Source organism: Sander lucioperca, chromosome 12 (assembly GCF_008315115.2).
Source record: "Sander lucioperca isolate FBNREF2018 chromosome 12, SLUC_FBN_1.2, whole genome shotgun sequence".
NCBI classification, from domain to species: Eukaryota; Metazoa; Chordata; class Actinopteri; order Perciformes; family Percidae; genus Sander; species Sander lucioperca.
The window spans coordinates 28,917,843-28,937,399 of record NC_050184.1 but is presented as its reverse complement, the minus strand read 5'-3'; the positions used below and the strand labels follow the sequence as shown (position 1 = coordinate 28,937,399).

At 42.1% G+C, this 19,557-nt stretch overlaps 1 protein-coding gene across 6 annotated transcripts in view; it reads right to left on the bottom strand.

Moving 5' to 3' along the window:
- Positions 1 to 19,557, bottom strand: part of LOC116062168 (nuclear receptor coactivator 3) — a 67,879-nt gene that overhangs the window by 35,076 nt on the left and 13,246 nt on the right. For 2 of the 6 annotated variants that reach the window (XM_036007790.1, XM_036007789.1), the window contains exon 2: positions 13,835 to 13,930. The exons of 3 other annotated variants lie outside the window; for them this stretch is intronic. The gene's annotated coding sequence lies outside the window, so the exon portion shown is untranslated. Of the gene's footprint in view, positions 1 to 5,791; positions 5,873 to 13,834; positions 13,931 to 19,557 lie in introns of those variants that run through there. One more of the 6 variants, XM_031316766.2, reaches the window with a different exon arrangement.

The following is a 19,557-nucleotide window of genomic DNA, read 5'->3' as shown; positions in this document are numbered from 1 at the left end:
ATTAACTTTTTATAAGATGACCAACTAAAGGAAATACATCACCATCATGTTGAATCTCCAGTATAAACTATGCCAACCTTCTTGTATAATTCACTGAGCAAGGATATGTAAGCAGTGGTGCATTTACTCAAGTACTGCACTTACGTACACGTTTGACGTACTTTACTTGAGTATATTGTATCCATTTGTAGCTACTTTATACACCTAATCCAATAAGTGTCCAACATAAATAAATACATCTATAAAGTAGTTACAATTAGCTCCACATTAACTAGCTACAACAATAAAATGGTGTTTACACCTTATTTTTTCAGTAATAGTAATGCAATAATGAAATACATGTAACACTCACAAGGAAGTTCTTTCACCACTGTATGTATGTAGCAATCCTGAAGGTACATTCACACATATCAAACTGTAATTAACTTGAGAGACAGAAGAAAGTTTGGCTAGCCGGCTCAACCGCAACCAAGAAAATGAAAATGATAAGGCTCCCCCCCCCAACTCGCTTTGTATAAAACAGTGGTTGGCGTATTTTCTAGACATAGTTATGCTTGAGCTGTCTACAGCAAGGATTAACAAGGCCAAATCATCGACTATAGACCTATGGAAAAACGCAGCAGCACAAATACCAGTCCTAATGACCTCAGCATCACAAGAATTAGAGGAGAGTGACTAGACAAGGTGTGATTTCTGTTTTTGTTTTCCTCGAGATCGCAGAGGGTGGGAGATGGTTTTTGTTCTTGTTCAATTGTGTTTGTCTGTTCTGTATGTTCAAAAAAAAAATTCTAAAAAAAAAAACTAATTAAAAAAAAAATAGAGAAAAATAAAAAAATATTTGCTGACAACCAGGAATTAAGCTGTGCCAAAAGTCAGGTGTGAATGGTCAGTGTCCTGTATGAAATGCAGGGTTTGTGTGTGTGACAGTGGTGTAAGATTGAAAGGTTGATATAACTGTCAATAAATAAATGAAACTTTGTGGAGTTTAAAAATAATAAAAAAGGAGTGTGAAAGAACAGTATGTCAGTGTAAAGGTGTTTTTTACAATAAAAAAACTGAATGCAGATAAAACTCAAGCAGAGCACTGCTCGAGATGCCGATGGAGAAAGAGCATTTCTTTTGCTGATGCATGTGTGTGATGATGAGTGAGTGTGTTAAGAGTATAATAAGAATAAACTGCAAGACTTTCTTTAGTGGGAATGGCGACATAATTGGTTCAATAATAACCTCACACACATCATTGTGGTCTTAGTGAGAGAACATCTTCTCCTCCACCTCTACTTTCCCCTCGCCTCCTTCCTCGCGCTTTCCTTCTCCACAGTGACAGTGAGGAAGCAGATTCACCACAGCACACACACCCCCCCCCTCCCCCTCCTCCCTCTATTTATTTGCTCAGAGTCCAAAAACTGCACAGCACAGGGAAAAAAATGATGGGTGGGGTGGGAGGGGTGTAGGAAGAAGAGGGAAAAAAGAGGGGCAGAGGGAGGGAGATACAAACATACACTGCAGATTCAGCTGCACACACGTGGATGGGACACGCACGCATGCACACACAAACACGCACACACTCCTGGTGGAGCATCTAAAATCACATTAGCTGGCTGTCTGTCATCCATCACTCCCACAGACAAAATCACATGCCAGAGAGGCAGGGAAACTGCATGGCAACATGCATAACCACCCACAAACAAACGCGGTCACAGAGCAGCCGACACACCTTGAAACCAGACAGCGGCGTGCAGGAGAAAGCAATCCCTCCTTACACACAATATTCCCCAATCAAAAATCAACTTGCATTCACTTGCACGCACATCACTGTCAGCACACATCAACCATACGTTTGGGGATCCACTCATTCGCCTCTGTGCTCTGCTGCTGCTTTGTGCACTCGGCAAACTTGCATTAACATCTGAGAAAATCAACAATTCCATGATAACACAATGGGCGGAAAACATACCATTGTTGCTTTAAATATTTAAAGCAGAAGGAGCTAAGCAGGAGCAGAGCGACATCTTGAAAAAAAAAATCCATGTATCCATCTTCTTTCCCATTAGGGGGAGGGGGCCCTTATCTAACTGTTGTGTGTTTGTTTTTGTGCGTCTGTGTGTGCGTGTAGACCCAAATATTTGTTGGGGGTGCCTCTTATCTTAAAGATGGTGCGGGGTGCATGTCAGTAGGGTGCATGTTGAGTGTGTGTGTGTGAGCGTGTTATATCTAATGGGCTTTTTGAGTGACAATTAGCTGGTAAGATTTAGAAGAAGAAGGAGAGAAGAAAAGGTTTTGGGAGGCAGGACAAACTTGATGTGTGCTCTATACATTATGAGACCATATGGTGCCCACTGTGCGGCAGAAGCAGGCAGAGTACCACAGCGCAGCTCTCATCCACTCGTCTATCGAGCCAGTCTCTCAGCTCACACTGTTCTCCCTCCCTCCCTCTCTGTCTTGTTAACTCTGTAACATCCACAGCCTCCTCTCTTAACTCACTGTTTTTTTTTTTTGGCAGGGAAAGCAAAGAAAAGAAATATTTCAGCCTTCTTTCTTATCCGGCTTCCTCCCATCGCAGACAACCGGCTCTGGCTCTTGTCTCCTCAACACCTTTCCCTGCTAAGTGCTGTGTGCACTCATCGTAGAGCTTAACCCGAACCAAAAAGGATTATTTCAATCGCATTAAAATCTGAAAACTGACAGCCCTCTGTATGTGCCATCTCGCTGATGACAGGCATTGAGGCTATGTTTACACATGCACGTGTGCAGCAAGAAGAAAACACTAAAATAACTACTACATCCTTACAAGATTCCAGGGAGGTAGCAATCAAGTTATTATGGCCCTAATTCGAGTCGTTTAATATTTGGTATCTGCCAGATACACTGAAATAAAAGCTGTAGACTACTAAATCTGACATACATTATTTTTTACAAGCTACTTGATCCAAATACTGAAAAATATTAAGTTTAAATTGTTGATATGATATGAATAAAAGTTTACCTGGGAGAATGTGACTCTGATGTGACCCGAGCCGCTAAGACATATCACTTTGTCGGAGTTGTTGAGACTACAAAGCAAAATTTACAAAGTGGATGGATGGATTGCAGCCGCTGATAGCACCATGAATTGCCCATCACTTGCAACCTCTATCAGCACCGTCTCAAGATCAGATTCACAAAGGGTATTATGATAATGATATTACAGTGCAAACTAGGGGTGGGAATCACCAGAGGCCTTACGATACGATATCATCACGATACTTATGTCACGATACAATATTATTGCTATTTTAAACATATTGCAATGTTCTGCGATATATTGCAATTCATTACCTTTTTTCCAACTTCTAATTTTTCCCAATTTCAAATGACGTCCCCAAAAGGAAACTTTGTCAACATCTGTTTTATCTAAAAAGACACATTTCTCTGCTTGTTCATCTTACTTCAAATGTATTGCTCCAAAATGGGATTGACAACTGTTGTTGGTCAGACAAACTGACCAACACATATATAATAAAAGATCGATACTTGCCGTCTGTGTATCGATACAGTACTGCCACGGAAAATATTGCGATACTATGCTGTATCGTTTTTTTCCCCCCACCCGTAGTGCAAATGCAACCATAAAGTTTTGCAGCTGAGTGAAATTTGCCCTTTCTTTGCATCTGATTGTAATTAATCTATGTGGCGAAGTATAAATGTTGCCTTTGTGCCAAGAACACAGAAGGGAGAAAGAGAGAAAAATAAAAATGACATTTTCAGACCGCAAGCTACAGGACCAATGAGGTGCATTCCTTAAAACTTCATTACCACTAACTCTCTGAAGACGCTAATAATTATTAGTATATAATAAGTTACTGCGTGTCACTGTTTTGCAATGAGGCTCATTTGCAAAGAAAGAAGCCATTTTTTTGCGCCAAATGTATGCACATTACCTAATTTTAATTACATGCAAACAGCACAGAAGCACCAGGATGCTATTTGCTTGGCAGTTCAACTAGGGGTGCATTTTATCCTTTGTGGGTGTTTTGAGAATTACAGGGTTTCTTTTTGTTTTTATCTGTGCAGGTTTAGCGACTGGAAAAGCCGATCAAGCCTTTGGTGAATTTGCCAGTCCACTAGTGACTATACAGTGGTGTTAGAGTGGAACTTCTTCCCGCACTTAAGATCTTTGGCTGAGTACACACTCCGGCTGCAAAGAGTATGTTAACCAGACAAGTCAAATGTTGGCCTGCTGTCAAGTTCCTCATGGAAATAACATGCAAACAGTTCTTTTAACTGGACCATGAAAATGACGGTCATTGCTGCTGCTACATGAATGTTTCGTACACTGAGCTTTGCTAATGTGAAAGAGAGAGGCTGACAGATTTGTTAGCACGGTAGCTCATCAGATAATGTACAAAATTAAAACACAGAAGAGTGCAGTAAATAAGGGATCAGATTATGATCACTTTAGCAAATACAGATCTGTTAAAAGATACTGATACTAAAGATCGGTTTGAGACATAGATCGTCTGCTTGTGAACAGCAGCAACAATTACAGTACTCCAACACACTGTAGTTAAGAAAATGCTAATGGCCGAATGCAGCTGCAAGCCCGTGTGTCCATGTGCATGCACGCAGCATCAAAGCAGTAAGTGAGAGGGCTGCTCTTTTAGTTGGCTCATGAAATCATTTATTTGCCCACTACACACACACACACACACACACACACACACACTCCCCCCAGCCGTTTGATGTGTAATGAGAGAAACCATTAGCAGTAAAAATGGGCTCTCCCTGCCCTGCCGCTCAGCAGATCTTAGTCAGAGCCACAGTTACATGTCTATTTATACATTCACTCCTCTTTAGATTTTCTTCATCTCTAACAGGGAGCAGTTTGTGTAGCACACAGTCAAGAAGGCTGCATTCCTGCCCTTCTCTCCCTGTCTTCTTCTCCTACTGCTCCTCTCCCTCTGTCTCTACCCTCCCATCCCCCCTCTCTGGCTGTCTCCTCCCTCTCTATACCCTTCCCCCAGCTCTTTCTTGCTCTGTGCCTCCCTCCGCCTCATCAGGCTATATGCAGCAAGGCACAAATTCATAGGGGGAAAGAGAGACAGCAAAGGAGAGCTGGAGAGATGGGGTTGAAACAGAGAGATGGTTTGGACTGAAAGAGAGCAAAACAAGAGCGAATGACCGACTAACGGGGAATGAAGGGGCGAGAAAGAGTCAGAGAGAAAAAGTGAGAGAGGGAAAAGGAGGAGGGATGGGTGGTTGGTGGGAGAGCAGCGAGGAGGAGGAGGAAGAGGCTCGCTCTTGCTACAGCGATGGGCGTTCCTCTCCCGGTTCCTGCGAGGTCAAAAGTTTACCGTGGTTTTAATTTCACCTTTCCACAGCCAATCAGAATGTGTCTCCTGCTGCTGGGGGAACTTTGACCCACTCGGAGAATTTGACTGTAAAGATCTAAAGCGCGCCTCTGCTTCACCACCAACAACGCTCTGGTTTTCTCCTTTTTATATTTATTCCCATCTTTTCTAAGCAGACATCCCCCTGCAGGTTTATTTGTCCTTCATCAGAGAGGACCAAAAAAAACAGTTGTTGTTGATCTAAGGGGATAGCGAGAAAGGGGATGAAAAATAGGAGGCTTTATTTATTTATTTTTTTGTTTTCATTTTAGTACTTTTCCTTCGCTTTCCAAAACAGATGCCACCTAGACGGCGTGTGGTTCGAAAACCACAAGATCAACAGGACGCCTCGGCACTAACACACAAATCCACAGTCCATGTTCACGTCACTCGATCAGAACAACATACACATAAATAATCACAGACCAAGTGCCCCGCAGTGTTGGTGGGTGTAAGAACCCCTGTGTGTGTGTGTTTATATGTGTGCAGGCATGTGAGAGTGGAGAGAGTGCAAGTATGTGTCTATGAAGGGGGAGGAGGCTACAATTAGATCATAGCATCAGAGAAGGGAGGGGCGGCTCTGCAAATAGAGCGAGCAGAGTCGGCATGGCTGGCGACAGTAAGTAGAATGGCTTCAAGCCTCTTGTAAAGGAGACTAGTTCGGTGTGTGTGTGAGTGTGTGTTTTTCTCTATAGCCTCTTCATCACTGTCTGTGTGTGTGTGTATGTGCGTGTTTGATTAATTAACAGCCACGGCCACTGAAGAAGCTCCCTGTTGTTCTATTCTCCCCACATCAACCACACAATTGCCCCCAACCTCCTCATCCTCCATCCAACTGATTGCGTCACACACACGCACGCGCACGCACGCACACACACACGCACACACACACGTAACAGACTCCGAGATGTATAGCCACCTTCCACCTGTAGCTGACTTTCTCTTCACAGATGCTACATTTTCATCCAGCTCTCCACCCAGAAAATAAAATATCTGTCTGTTACAATCAGCTGCACTTCAAGGACAACTCTGGTGATATTCCATCATTTTCTTACTGTCAACAAATCCCATTATACCCAACAACAAATATATACTATTATCAGGTATTTTCTGTGTATCCAAAGCCTGATATATCTTATTCATCTGTGCCATAGTGTGTTCATAGTGCCGAATTCTTTTATTGTTAAAAAATTATTAAAAACACACCAATGAGACGAATTGTTGCCTTGAGTGACAAGTTCCCTCATTACCATGAACGTGGGCACTTTAGTTTATTTTCAGTCACTCCCACATACACCGACCTGATGCTGTAAACACACAGTAGAGCACCAAATCCATAGCTGAAAATAGTCCCCAAAAATACACTATTTACTCCTTTTTAAGTAACTTATGCCAAAATCTACAGTGGCCAGCTGTTTAAAGACATTATATAGCCTTTTTAAATCATGGAACTATATACTTATACTATACTGTATATACTACAGTATATACAACTATATACAGACAATATTTGCAAGATGTCCAACAGAACACAACCTTTCAAACTATCAAATGATGATGCAAAATTTGCAAAAATTACTTGGATAAAAATACAGCTACTGACAGCCAACCAACAAGTAGAGAATTGCCTCTTCACTGAGATTTATCTTTCCACAACCACCAGCCATTACAACCCCTTAAGTGTCTTAAGTAAACAGATAATCTTACAGCTCCCATCCTCTTCATCCATCTTTCTCTCAATGCTTAATTCTCTCTTTTTCTGACGAGTTCTCAGGTGAGACAGAGGAACAGTGGTGTGTTTTGTGGCAGTGTCAAATTCAGGTGGATTGATAATGGTAGCGAAGGTGTGAGAAGACATTGCAAGCAACTTCCTGATCTGTTTATTATCAGTCCAATCCACAATGTGAGCATGTGCAAGTTTTTTCCTGAGCTTCGGCTAAAGTTAGTTTCAAAGTCATAGGAGTTAAAATATTGATTTGCAAGCACTTTAACCTGACTAAGTTGCTACAGTAACGTGGTCTGTAACACTTTGAGGGATAGAGGCCTCAGTGTTACCCCAGGGTTTACGATTACACAGTAAATGGACTGTTTGAGAAACACTTGAAATGTAACAATGTCAACTGCATTGGCCATTCTTCTGCTGCTTGAAATCCCATAACACCGACAACCTTTCTTTTGAGCAGGAGAAGCAAACTGTGAAGCAGACGAAAGCTTGTTGAAAAATCCGAATCATCGTGACACTAACCCTTAGCCATGACCTTAGTTTGTTTTGTTGGTAAATAGAAACTCTAAAAGCGCCCAAGAACAAACACACCCTGCGCAGTGTTTGTCATAGCATCATAATCACACAGCAACAAGTAGCCCAACCCCCTCCCCATAACTCCTCCGGCTATATTTCTGTTCTTTTGTGCAGCTGAAGTGTGTCAGGACAAAGGTTAAATGCAGAGCAGTCACAAATTAGTACTGACTAGTGTGTGTTTCTGGGTAATGTGGTGCTAAAGGAACAAGTAAAGTGACAGAATACATACAGCATGCAGCAAAGCAAAGAATAGAATCAGTGAAGAATTGTTTGCATGTTAGCTTTGTAACCAGTCTCCAGGTTCGCCAATCAAACCTTCTGAATGTGTTTAAACTATTTCGCACAAGGTTTCATACAGCCGGACAGCCAAACGGTTCTCTGAAATGGCTAAACTCAAGGTGAGACATACAGTGCGTTTACACGCACAGCAGTAACCGGGGTATGGTCTTGCCCCGGTTAAGTGAATAACCGGGTTATGCTAGTTCTCCCCGTTTACATGAGCGGTAAAGAATGGGAAGAATGACGGGAGTAACTCTACCTCCGGTACAGTAGGTGGCGCTCTGGCTTTTTCTTCCGGTTGACCTATGTCAAAATAACACCGACTGGCCACTAAATTAGTAGAATTTAACAACTTAATGTTTCATTCACACACTATTGTCACAGTGTAGGAAAGCACAGTGCTCTCGCTAGATGACTGACAACATGTTCGGCTCATTATATCTGTAACTGGTGTCGCCCAGTGACGTGTTAGCTAGCTAACGTTTACATTAGCCAGTGGCCGCAGCAGGGGCTGCTCGGTCCCTCCGCTTTTTTACCGAGACACAGTGTTGACAGCCCCAGAGCGTGCGTCCCATGTAGGCTGAATCCTTGGCAGCGGCATGGGTTCGAATCTGACCCACAGCCCTTTGCTGCATGTCGTCCCCCTCTCTCCCCCCTTTCCTTTAAACTATCCTGTCAATTAAAAGCCATTAAAGGCGCCAAAAAAAAAAAAAAAAAAAGGTGTGTACATGCAGGAATACCCCAATTACTGAAGGAGTTCTCTTGGTCTGTTAACCGGGTTACGAGAACTCTACGCTTTAACAGCGTACAGCGTTTATGTGGTGTTTGAGAAATCGGGGTATTACCTTAACCCGAATATAATTGTTTTTTTAAACTGTATGTAAATGCACTGATAGAAACTGGCAGGATTATAAACTGCGTGCTACACCTGAGTTCCTCTGTACCGCAATACTTGCTGTCGCTTTTGGAGACAGCAGGAAGTCAATCAAAAACTCCAGTTCAGTGATTTAGATTTAACTTACTCCTGATAGTTTAAGCTTGGCTGTTTCCTGTTTTACACCACTTTGCTCTGATTGTCATTCTGATTTTGATTTCTTCTTTCAATTTCCGGCAGACTAGGCACAGGATGTGCATTGCTGCCTACCGCCGGTTAAGCTCATTGTGGCTAAGCTTGACAGCTAACACTTCCCACAGCTGCTTCACAGTAAAAGCTAGCTAAATGAAAATGAGTGAGTATTGCACAGTGGACTTCTATAGCAAAGAAGCAAAAAAATTAGCTAGGATTAGAACGCCTTAAGGTTTTCACTGTGAAGCCGCTGCAGGAAGATCCGTGGAATTGAGATCAGAAGGTGAGGAGAGTATCAGGAAACAGTAAAGCTCATTTCTGTCTATATAATAGATCTTAACACATGCAGAAAAGTTTCTCAATTATATTTTTTATAAATAGCTTTAAAATGATTGAAGACAGACCCCCTCCCTTTCTTTTTTTACACGTATCTTATTTTGCAAATCAAAGCGCTAACTTAATGATCATGTAAGTGGTATGAAGCTGCTTCCCTCTACTCGTCGTCCCAGATTTCTATAACTTAATCATACAGACCAGAATACAGAGACAAAAATGTTGACCTGGTTCAACTTTTGCAATATGACATCATGCTAGTCTGGCTATCACCAGACCAAGCTCAATCTTTTAAGATTGAACATTAGTCTGGGGAGTCTGCTCTGTATTTTCTACTGCACAAGAGGCGTGATCAACGGGCATAGTTCAAATGACTCTGTACGCAATTGGATAGTCCTTCAACCAATCAGACCAATGATCTGGGTGACGTAGCAGCTACAGCAGCGGGTTGCTGCACTTCGTTGGCAGCTATGTTGACTGTAAACAAGAAGCTGCTTGGTCGCTTCTCTATCGTTATCGTGTTAAACCCGCCAATAGCGCACCAGGTGGATAAGCCAGTTTGTGATTGGTCCCCGCAAAATTGTAACGGAAGCAGGATAGATAAATGTACAGGTTTCCAGCCTGAGCTGCAGGGCGAAATCAAATCGCCGGCAGATCGGGATGGGTTTACCCAGTCTAACGTCATGCTGCACTGGTAAACCAAATAGATGCAAGCACATATTCCTGGTAGATTACTGTTTAACGTGAAGAGGGTAGCTGTACGAGGAATTTATATAAATTATTTTTCTGTCAGGATAACTTCCTCAAATTGTAAAATCCTGTCTACTGCTGCACAGTGTTTGCCACCTGAAAACTCGTGAATCTTTTACTTAAATTGTGCTCTTCATGTTTTTTTTTGTATCACAGTGCTATTTTGGGTCTGAATGCCTGCTAAGCACCTGAGCACACCTGGCTAGTCACTGTGGGCACAGACCATAGACTGTATATAGAATGGACCAACAGATCCCGTTGCTCTGGACGGAGACCAGTGAAGGCCATTAGAAGCACTTTTCCGGTGAGCGCTGAGCGTTACTGCGCAGCCTCCAACTGAGAGAGACGACGTAAATGTGACGTGAGCAACCTGTCTGAAAGTTATACGTCTTCTGGTAGCTGTGCCAAGAGAAATCTCAGTCATTCCCAATCTAGCAGAGACGGAGAGCATAGGTATATGTAAGGAGATAACATGGACACAGGCTAATTATTGCTAACTAAAATGCTAGTTAACATTAGTAATTAAACTTCAACAGCTAATGTAAGTCGAAACTGCCTGCGAGCTTCTCCTGTACCATACGGTAATTCCTCTACTATGCGACAGTAAGTCCCGTGGTTATGACACAATCGTTAGCCTATTTTTACAAAAACGTCTGCTACGGAGCCATAACGTGAGATACAAGGTAATGGAGCCTTTTATACATTGTCGTGTTTCTTTAGAAATAAACAATGGACAAATAAAGTATTTAAACGCTTCAGATGTAAAGTTATTCGCTGTCAAAGTGACGTCAAAATGAATGGCAGTCAATGGGATGCTAACGGGGGGTGAGTGCTTGTTAGCATCAAAATGGCACCATAGGAGGTACGCGTTGTGAGGAGAAGCTTACCCCCTTGGCACAGACTTCCAGATGTTACACACCAGTGTGATCATCTGAAGAGTTTCCCAACACTATATAACACTTTGTTCTTTGCTGAACACCACTGACCAGAACTTAAGGTCGAACTAGAAGTGTCCTCCAGGTAAATTATTAATGACTCGTTTTCTTTTCCTCCTTCTACCTCTGCTCCTCCACCGTCCGTCTCCTCTCCCCTTTCTCTGCTTTGATTATTGTTTCTCACTCTGCCTCCCTCTCATCCCCACCTTCTCCTTTTCCTTTCCCTCCACCCTCTCTCTAGTGTGGAGATGGGGTTATTTTTAGCCCTGGTGAGATAGGGAGAGAGATCGTGCTGGGCCAACACGTACTCTCCACAAGGCCTTGACTGGAGACCTGTCACCAACGTGTGAGAGAAGAATGGTTTTCAGTTAACACAGTGTGTGCATGCGTTTCCACCGTGCATGTGTTTCCTGTAGTATCCCATAGACCTTAAGCTGCTTTCATTCGAGTAGACCAAAAAGTCCCTGTGATAACAGACATCCATCCTAAATAAAGGTACAATCTGTGATGCAAATGTAAACAAAGGCCAGCTTCGCCACCAAAACTCAAAACAGGATTACAGCAGTAATGTTCAAATGTGAAAAACAGGCTGAAATATAAAATTGTGATGAGTTAACATTTCTTTGTGGCTAAAATTGAGATGGTGATGATTCAGTGTGATTGGGGTTTAAAGGATTCATCTCCTGCTTAGATTTTTAGGATCGTCAGCCTTGACTTTCACACAAGCAATTAGCTTTTTTTCTATTATCTATGCGGTTGCCAGAGCTCTGATGTTGTATTGGTTAGCGTACAGGTTCATGGACCAGTTCAGACAATGTAGAGAGTTAAGTTTCAATCTTAGCCAGCGTTACTTAAATGGCCGTCATCTTCTTGTTGATGTGTTTAAACAGGTCGTCTTTGGTCTTGTGGATGGCATTCAGCATGTCAGCAAAGTTCACCCGTTCGTTAACGGTGCACGGCATGGACGAAACAGGTTGATTACATATATTTTTTTAGCTGAGGGTTTGAGCCTGCCACCCAACAGTCAGTGGTGAATTCAGCCATATCACATTAAGGTTATGGGATGCAGAATAGAGAAGTTATTGGAGTGCACATTAGGGAGTTAACGAAAGCACAGCCACACCGGTCATGTTGATCAGTTAACACTTCAACACTGCCAGCACTCTTGATGATGGTTCTATATTATACCTGGAATTTATACACTCAACACAATTATAGATTTGGCTTTTAAGTGTTATTGAGCAAGACATTAAATCCATACCCACTAAAGGGGGACTGAAATTGAGTGGGATGGGGGGAAATGAAAACAAATGAAAAGGGTATAATATTAAAATCAGATCAACAAACAGAAATATATCTACAAAATATACATACCAAACATAAAAATACAGGAAGATACATTTCCAAGTGTGATCTTTATCTAAAAACATCCTGAATCGCAGGTTGTAAGCCCTCCTCATTCAGTTTCATAACCAGTATGAATATATTGTTACGAGCTATGCTACTGAAGTGTTGGCAGTGTAAAAAACAGTGAAGCAGCTGCCTTGGTCAGGGTGATTTGCAGTGGCGTAGCATGTCATTCAAGTCACAATGATGCAGCAGCTTTGATTTGTTGTGCTTTCTGTCAAAACAGGATATAGGTATGGAACAGAGAGGAAAACCAATCTGATCCAACGGGAGATCAGCTACGGAGACTAAAAAGGAGTTGTATTTAATGGAAGGGACCAAAAAGTAATAGTTCAAAAATCTGTGTTGGTTTTATTTTTGAAATTTGTATTTTACTATGCAGTAGTGCGGGTATTATTTGTCTAAAATGAATGCATATTATATATAAAAGAAGCTAGAAGGGTGACATTTTCCATTTCTTTTCACATCTGCCCTCCTGTTAATCCATAGTTATCAATTTAAATGGCTGAGCCTACACACATATTTGTCCAGGCAGGTTTTTACAGGAGAGGAAAAGGCAGCATTTCCTCCATCACACTGCACCTGAATCTACCAGCGATGTCAGCAGTCTGTCAGTCGGTCACCAGCAGCCTTCTAGATCTGCAGGCAAGCCGAAGCTATTCACCTGATGGTTACCTGAGTGGGCAGCCGAGTCCAACGGGAGATGATATTTCATCCTGGGCATCGTGTCTAACTGAGACACAGGAACATGCACGTATACACAGCGAGAAGAAGGAGAGGAGAGTCTTAATGTAAGCGAAGCCTTCTTTTTGGATAAAGTCTGATTTGCTGGACAACACTTCAAAATACACAAACAACAGCTATAAAAAGCTCCCGAAAGAGGAACACGAGAAGAACCGGAATCTTTGTATCACATTGCATCAAATCAATATTTAAATTCTGGCCCCTTTTCCTCTAAGGAGAGCATGCAGATGTCACTGCCTGTTTACTATGACTCGGATCTCACAGGACTAACAGATTCAGTGAGGGAGGGAGGCAGTAAAAGAAATGAGAGAGGTGGGGGAGAGGAAAAGCTGATTCAACCAAATACGCTCCCTCCCCTCTGCCGAGCTGAGGCCGATGCATGGAGGACTTCTTCCTTCTTCCCAGCTTGGCAGAAAGAGATGGGTGAAGGTAGTAACTGCATAGTCCTCCATCCACAGCAGAATGTGAAATTCAGCAGTTTGACTAAAGCCTGAGCCTGCGTCCTCTCTGCATGTCATGAGCACGCTTTTAAAAATCTCCTTAGTCATATGTTTCACTGAGCTGTCTAAACGTCTCTTTCACAAAATGGTATTCATTGGGGTTAAAGGCATTGATAACAGGGGCAGGGTGAGAATTACCGCTCATCGCTCACCGAGCTGTTCGTTCCTGCCGCTGCAGGCCGCTCTGCTCAATATCGCTCCAAGCTCAACTCAGATTTCACCTAGCTCCGCTCAAATCGCTCACCACTCTACAAAAAAGAAAAAGAAAAATAGCTGTGTTGTATTTATCAGATGAATGGCACCCGCCCTCCCTCCATGCCACCAGTGCCCGGAGCTCCGCCGGCAAAAAGTCCACCAGATGACGGGCCACTGGTGGCTTGGAGGGAGGGCAGGCGCCGGTCCTTGGCATACTGCTCGCACTGCAGTAACAGAGACGGGCTCGGTCATACTTCAAACTCATGGTGTTAGCAGTACCGGAGGGAAATTGGAGCGAGATGGTGCGGGAGATAAGGCGACGCTCCAACTTTTTAAAAATCCACTGTCCACTCCGTCCAAAACCAGTGGTGGAATGTTACTAAGTACATTTACTCAAGTACTGTACTTAAGTACAAATTTGAGGTACTTGTACTTACTTAAGTCTTTTCTTTTTATGCCACTTTCTACTTCTACTCCACTACAAGAGAGAAATATTGCACTTTTTATTCCACTACATTAATCTGACAACTTTAGTTACTAGTTACTTTACAAGTTACAATTTTTGGACAGAAAACACATGTAGTTTATAAAATACAATGTTATTATAAATTAAACTACCCAACAATATAATGGCCAACAGCTGAAATGAAGTGTTTTAACGCTCTTTTTGATGCTTTTGAAGCTTTTTTGGACACTTTTAATACTCTGTTGAAAGCGGCAAAAAAGGGTCAAAAGCGTCACTTTTTTAGTTTCCAGTTTCTAAAATGTGAGGATTTTTCTGCATTGAGTACTTTTACTTTAATGCTGGTAATGTAAAGGTTATAATCTACAAAACTTAAGTAAATAAAATGTAGTCCAGCTAGGCGTCTTTTCTGTGGTGTGCTGTTATCAGCTACTTAAACAACAAACAACTTCCCACTTTCGTAAATCTCCATTATTATTGAAACCTCATGTTTCAATCCTATTCTGAGTGGCTTGTAGCTTGTTCAGTTAATACAGTTATTTTAAATTATTTGTTTTTATTGTTGTGTTGTTCGTGTGGACCCCAGGAAGACCAGTGACTAGCTAATAGGGATCCAAATAAAGACTAAAGAATACAGCAATTACTAAAGTTATTGCTCATGCAAGGTGCTGATGTTACAGTATGTTGTAAATGAGCCTGACAGGAGGAACGGATAAACAAGCCTCTGTGACATCAGAACAACCAACAGTGGGACCTCGGAGGGGCAGCCAATCAGATGAATCCGGCTTGGCCGGCCTGCTGCTCCACACCAAGGTGACGAGGTGGGGGTAGCAGACCTTGGAGTGCTCTCCCGCTATCCTGAGATGAGTGATGCTGCCGTTAGTGGCACTGGAAAGAGGAGCTGGTGGATGGAGATGGCGGTGTGTGTTGTATATGTATGTATATATATGTGTGTGTGTGTGTGTGTGTGTGTGTGTGTGTGTGTGTGTGTGTGTGTGTCAGGAAAAGAGTGATATAGGAGGTGTGGTGGTTGAGGGACGGCAGTGAATTAAGTTGAGGAGGTGGTCACGTAATAGCCGGGTTCAGGCAGAGTTGAAGCCACTTGCTCACTGTGCTACAGCTGGTAACATTTACCTCAAGTCCTACCCCATAAATGTGTGTGTGTGTGTGTGTGTGTGTGTGTGTGTGTGTGTGTGTGTGTGTGTGTGTGTGTGTGTGTGTGTGTGTGTGTGCGTGCGCACAGGCAGCTAAAGGAGCTCTAAAACACATAAACTAGGTCTGGATTTTTACAATGGAAAATAAGTAACAAAACAGAAGTCCCCTTCTTAGACACACACAAACCCTTCTGAGGACCCCTTTAATAAGCATCCATTACCTTACAGTAACAAGAAACATGAAACTAACCTCCTCCTAGCCTAAAATCCAGCTCTTCTCTGCCCAGGGCTCACAAAAAGGTGACAGATTGCGTTATCTTACTCTCTTTTAAGCAATGATCAAACCGTCACGTCACTGACCACAAAAGCGACACGATTCATCCCTGCTCTCCCTGAAAAGTTGGTTTGTGAAAATCCTATGGGCTGAAATATGTGCCACCAGAAACTGAATTTGAATCATTTATATTTGTATTTGAATTGCTAAACTTGAATAATTGCATTGAAAAGCTTTTCAGCTGTAATATCTCAGCAGCCACTGGATGGATTACCATGTCATTTATCACAGACATTTATAGTCCCCTGAGGATGAACCCCACAGATTTTGGTGACCCTCTGACTTTTCATCTAGTTCCACCATCGGGGTGAAATTTGTCCAACATGACCAAATATCTGTAAAACTAATGACATTCCCATCAGCCTCAGCTGTACTTTGTGCTTAATGTTAATTAGCTAATGTTAGCATGCTAACCCTCTAAACTAAGATGGTGAACATTATACCTGCATTACATCAGCAAGTTAGCACTGTCATTTTGAGCATGTTGCCATGATAGTATTAGCATTTAGCAGAGTAGCTAGCATGGCTGTAGACTTGTCTTGTTTTCTCTATTTACTGCGTGGAGCTACAATTCACTAGGTATTCATTGCCTGACATGCTGAGGTTTTCTGATACAGATTGCGACCAAGATTTTATTTGACCCAATTCTGCACAGTGTGACATACAATGAACCTGCAAGATTGCTGCTATCACACAATGTGTTGGGGTCTTTAAAAGGTACAATGTGTGCTGTACTGAGTCCAGTCAAACATGCAGCAGAGCCCACGAGGGATGCTGCAGCCCTCTGAGGAGAGGAGAGGAGAGGAGGTGGAAGAAGCCCCAGGTAGCCTCACAGCAATGCACCATTAGAGAAAGGAAAACACAAAGCCAAGCTCGCTTCTTTTCCAGCCACTGTATCCCTCTCTCTCCCACTGACCAGCTAAATATTTTATCAGCTGGCAAAAGAACCTACAAGCCCCAAGGCCAGGGGTTCTTTTTTGTTTGTTTCTTTATTGAAGAAAGTAAGTGTGTGTGTGTGTATGTATGTCGATATGTGTGTGTGTGTGTGTGTGTGTGTGTGTGTGTGTGTTAGATGGGGAGGGGACAGAACAGAAGTGCTTTTGATTGGTCACTTTGAAGTAGTTTGTCTGTTTCTCTTCCTCTCTCTAGCTCTCTCTCTCTGTGCATCCCATGTGCAGCACGCTGCTCAGTTCAGAACTGGATGAACGACCTTGAGCAGGCGCACAGGGCTGTGTTGCCATGGCAACGAAGCCTCGCGCAACCAGTAACAGCTGGATGCAACAGCACTCCCTGAATTTTAGCGGGAGTCGCCACGTTAATAAAACGACTCTCCACGTCTCCTCCCCCCTCCTCACTATCTGCCGCCCCTCCTTCATCACTCTCACTCACACACACACACACACACAAACACAAACACACACACAAAAGAAAGCCATGCTCGTACAAAGACAATATGATATTAACACACAAACTTGTCTAGCTTAAGTGCTATGATTCAGGCGTAAAGAACATAAAGTCCTGGGCACCAGCTAACTGCATACCGCGAGAAAGAAGCGCAACGAAGAAGAAAAAGACTAGAGGAGGAGAAAAAGACAGGAGAAAAAGACAAAAATCAAGAGTGAACCACAGAACGGGGAGAAATGCACCGAGATGGCACTTGACATTCCTCTCACACAAGAAAAAGCTCTCAGAAAAATAACGCAGCAGAGGACATGAGCTGCACTGAGGCATTCTGGGGAAAGAAAGGAAACTGAAACCGAGGAAACGCAGTCAAGTTGACAGTTGTTCTGATGGTGCATCAGCTCATCCCTGTTTGATATTTAGTTATTCCATTATCACAGACATATGTATAAACTACTTTATAGGTCCTCACTGTAACTTTCCCCCCAAAAAATGTCTAAACGCTAAAATACATTTTTCTACACCTAATGACAAAACAAAGATCAATTGGATCACCTGACACGCCAAATAACAGAAATGAATGACGCAACTTTTCTCAGATCAATTTCAGACCACAGCAAGGACATGACCTGTGTTTGCTGTTACTGAACGGGTCAGCGCCTGTTGACCTAGTTTCAAGACTCGTTCCAGATCAGTGTTTAACAATACAAACATTACCTTAAAGATATAGTCCATAGTTTCTGTCTCCCCCATGAGGAATTCTAAGTATTGACAACAAAACAGTCGGCACATCCACATAATACAAGCCTTCCGTGATCGCGCATCACCCCCACCCCTCCACAGTTACTTGTAACCAAGGAGGACACGGAGGATTAAAAAAACATGATGGACTCTTCTGAAGAGGTAATTATCTTCACTCGATTTTCTGCGTGCGAAAACCTCTGGACGACACAACCTTCTGAACACAGCCATACTGAGAAATAAAGAGAGAGTTGTGTGGAGCTGATAGTCATAATTAGCTTTGTATCAACTCATTTGGCAATGGCTTGAATGTAACGGACGTTCATTAATATCAAAAAGTTACGCACTAAAGCTTTAATAACAATAAAATGTAACAATTTATACACTGCAGGCTTTTTTTCCATCATCAATTAATCTGTAAAGTAAAAAAAGGTGAGAAATGCTCATCATTAGTCCAAGACGATATCTTCAAAATGCTCGTTTTGACCGACTTAGAGTCTGAAACTTAAAGATAATGAAACTGATTGGCTTTGGGAAACAACAGTGAATACTAACTTTAGTGTCACCAAGGAATTACTAAAGAATTAGTAACCATGTCCCTGGTTTAAGGAGACATTTCTAGCTAAAAGTATAATGTTATAAGTTACAGGTATATCGAAATATAAAGCTGTATTATTTACCTTGGTGTTATTGGTGGAGGTTATGTGGCTTAGCTTACTTATACAGTGGCATGGACGTGATACAATGTATTAAATATATGCTCATTGGACTACTTTATTTATTAACGCGCAATAAAACAATACACTGTGCAATACAATTTAGTGATATGTAAACGTAATTTATTCCAAAGGAAGCGTGATAAACACACAGGATTTTCCACCTTAACATGTGATAACACACGTCATTTTCCACCATGCATCCTGGCGATGGAGATGGGTCCCAGCACCAGAGGTGGGCCCAAGCTTGGAGCTCTGCAGCAGGATACTACTGCGGCTTAAGTACAACCCTTGTTGCATGCCGTTCCCCATCTCACTCCCTCAATGTAGTGGAGGTTGGCAGCGAATTCTTGTCTTTTTACACTAAATTCAACACTTTTAAATATTACAAAAATGCAAACATGACTGCAGAAAGTGGGTTGTTTCAAATGATGAATGTTTATTTTAAAAGAAAATAAATGTAATGTCACACACACCATCTACCATTTAGATTCTCAAATGTAAAGAAGGATTTATTCAAGCTCTGGTATAAATCTGAAGTATAGCGGTGATGTGTATGTAATTACACTTACAGACCCACAACATCATATGTAAATGAACGATGACAACCGCGAACAGTGTGGTGTCAAAGGCGGGTTTAATTTGCATTTATTTTCCATGTGTTATACACATAAGTTTGTGTGTGTACAAAATGTTATGTGTACAAATCTTACTTTCACATATGGTCTTTCTTTTGAGAAGTACTATGTCTGCTCAAAGCAACCCAAACTGTAGCTTCCATTTAACAAGAATTTCTTCTATAATTATATTTTTGTGACATTTCTCTCATGAGATGTTTCTTATTTTCTGCCATTTTCATTAAATTGCATAA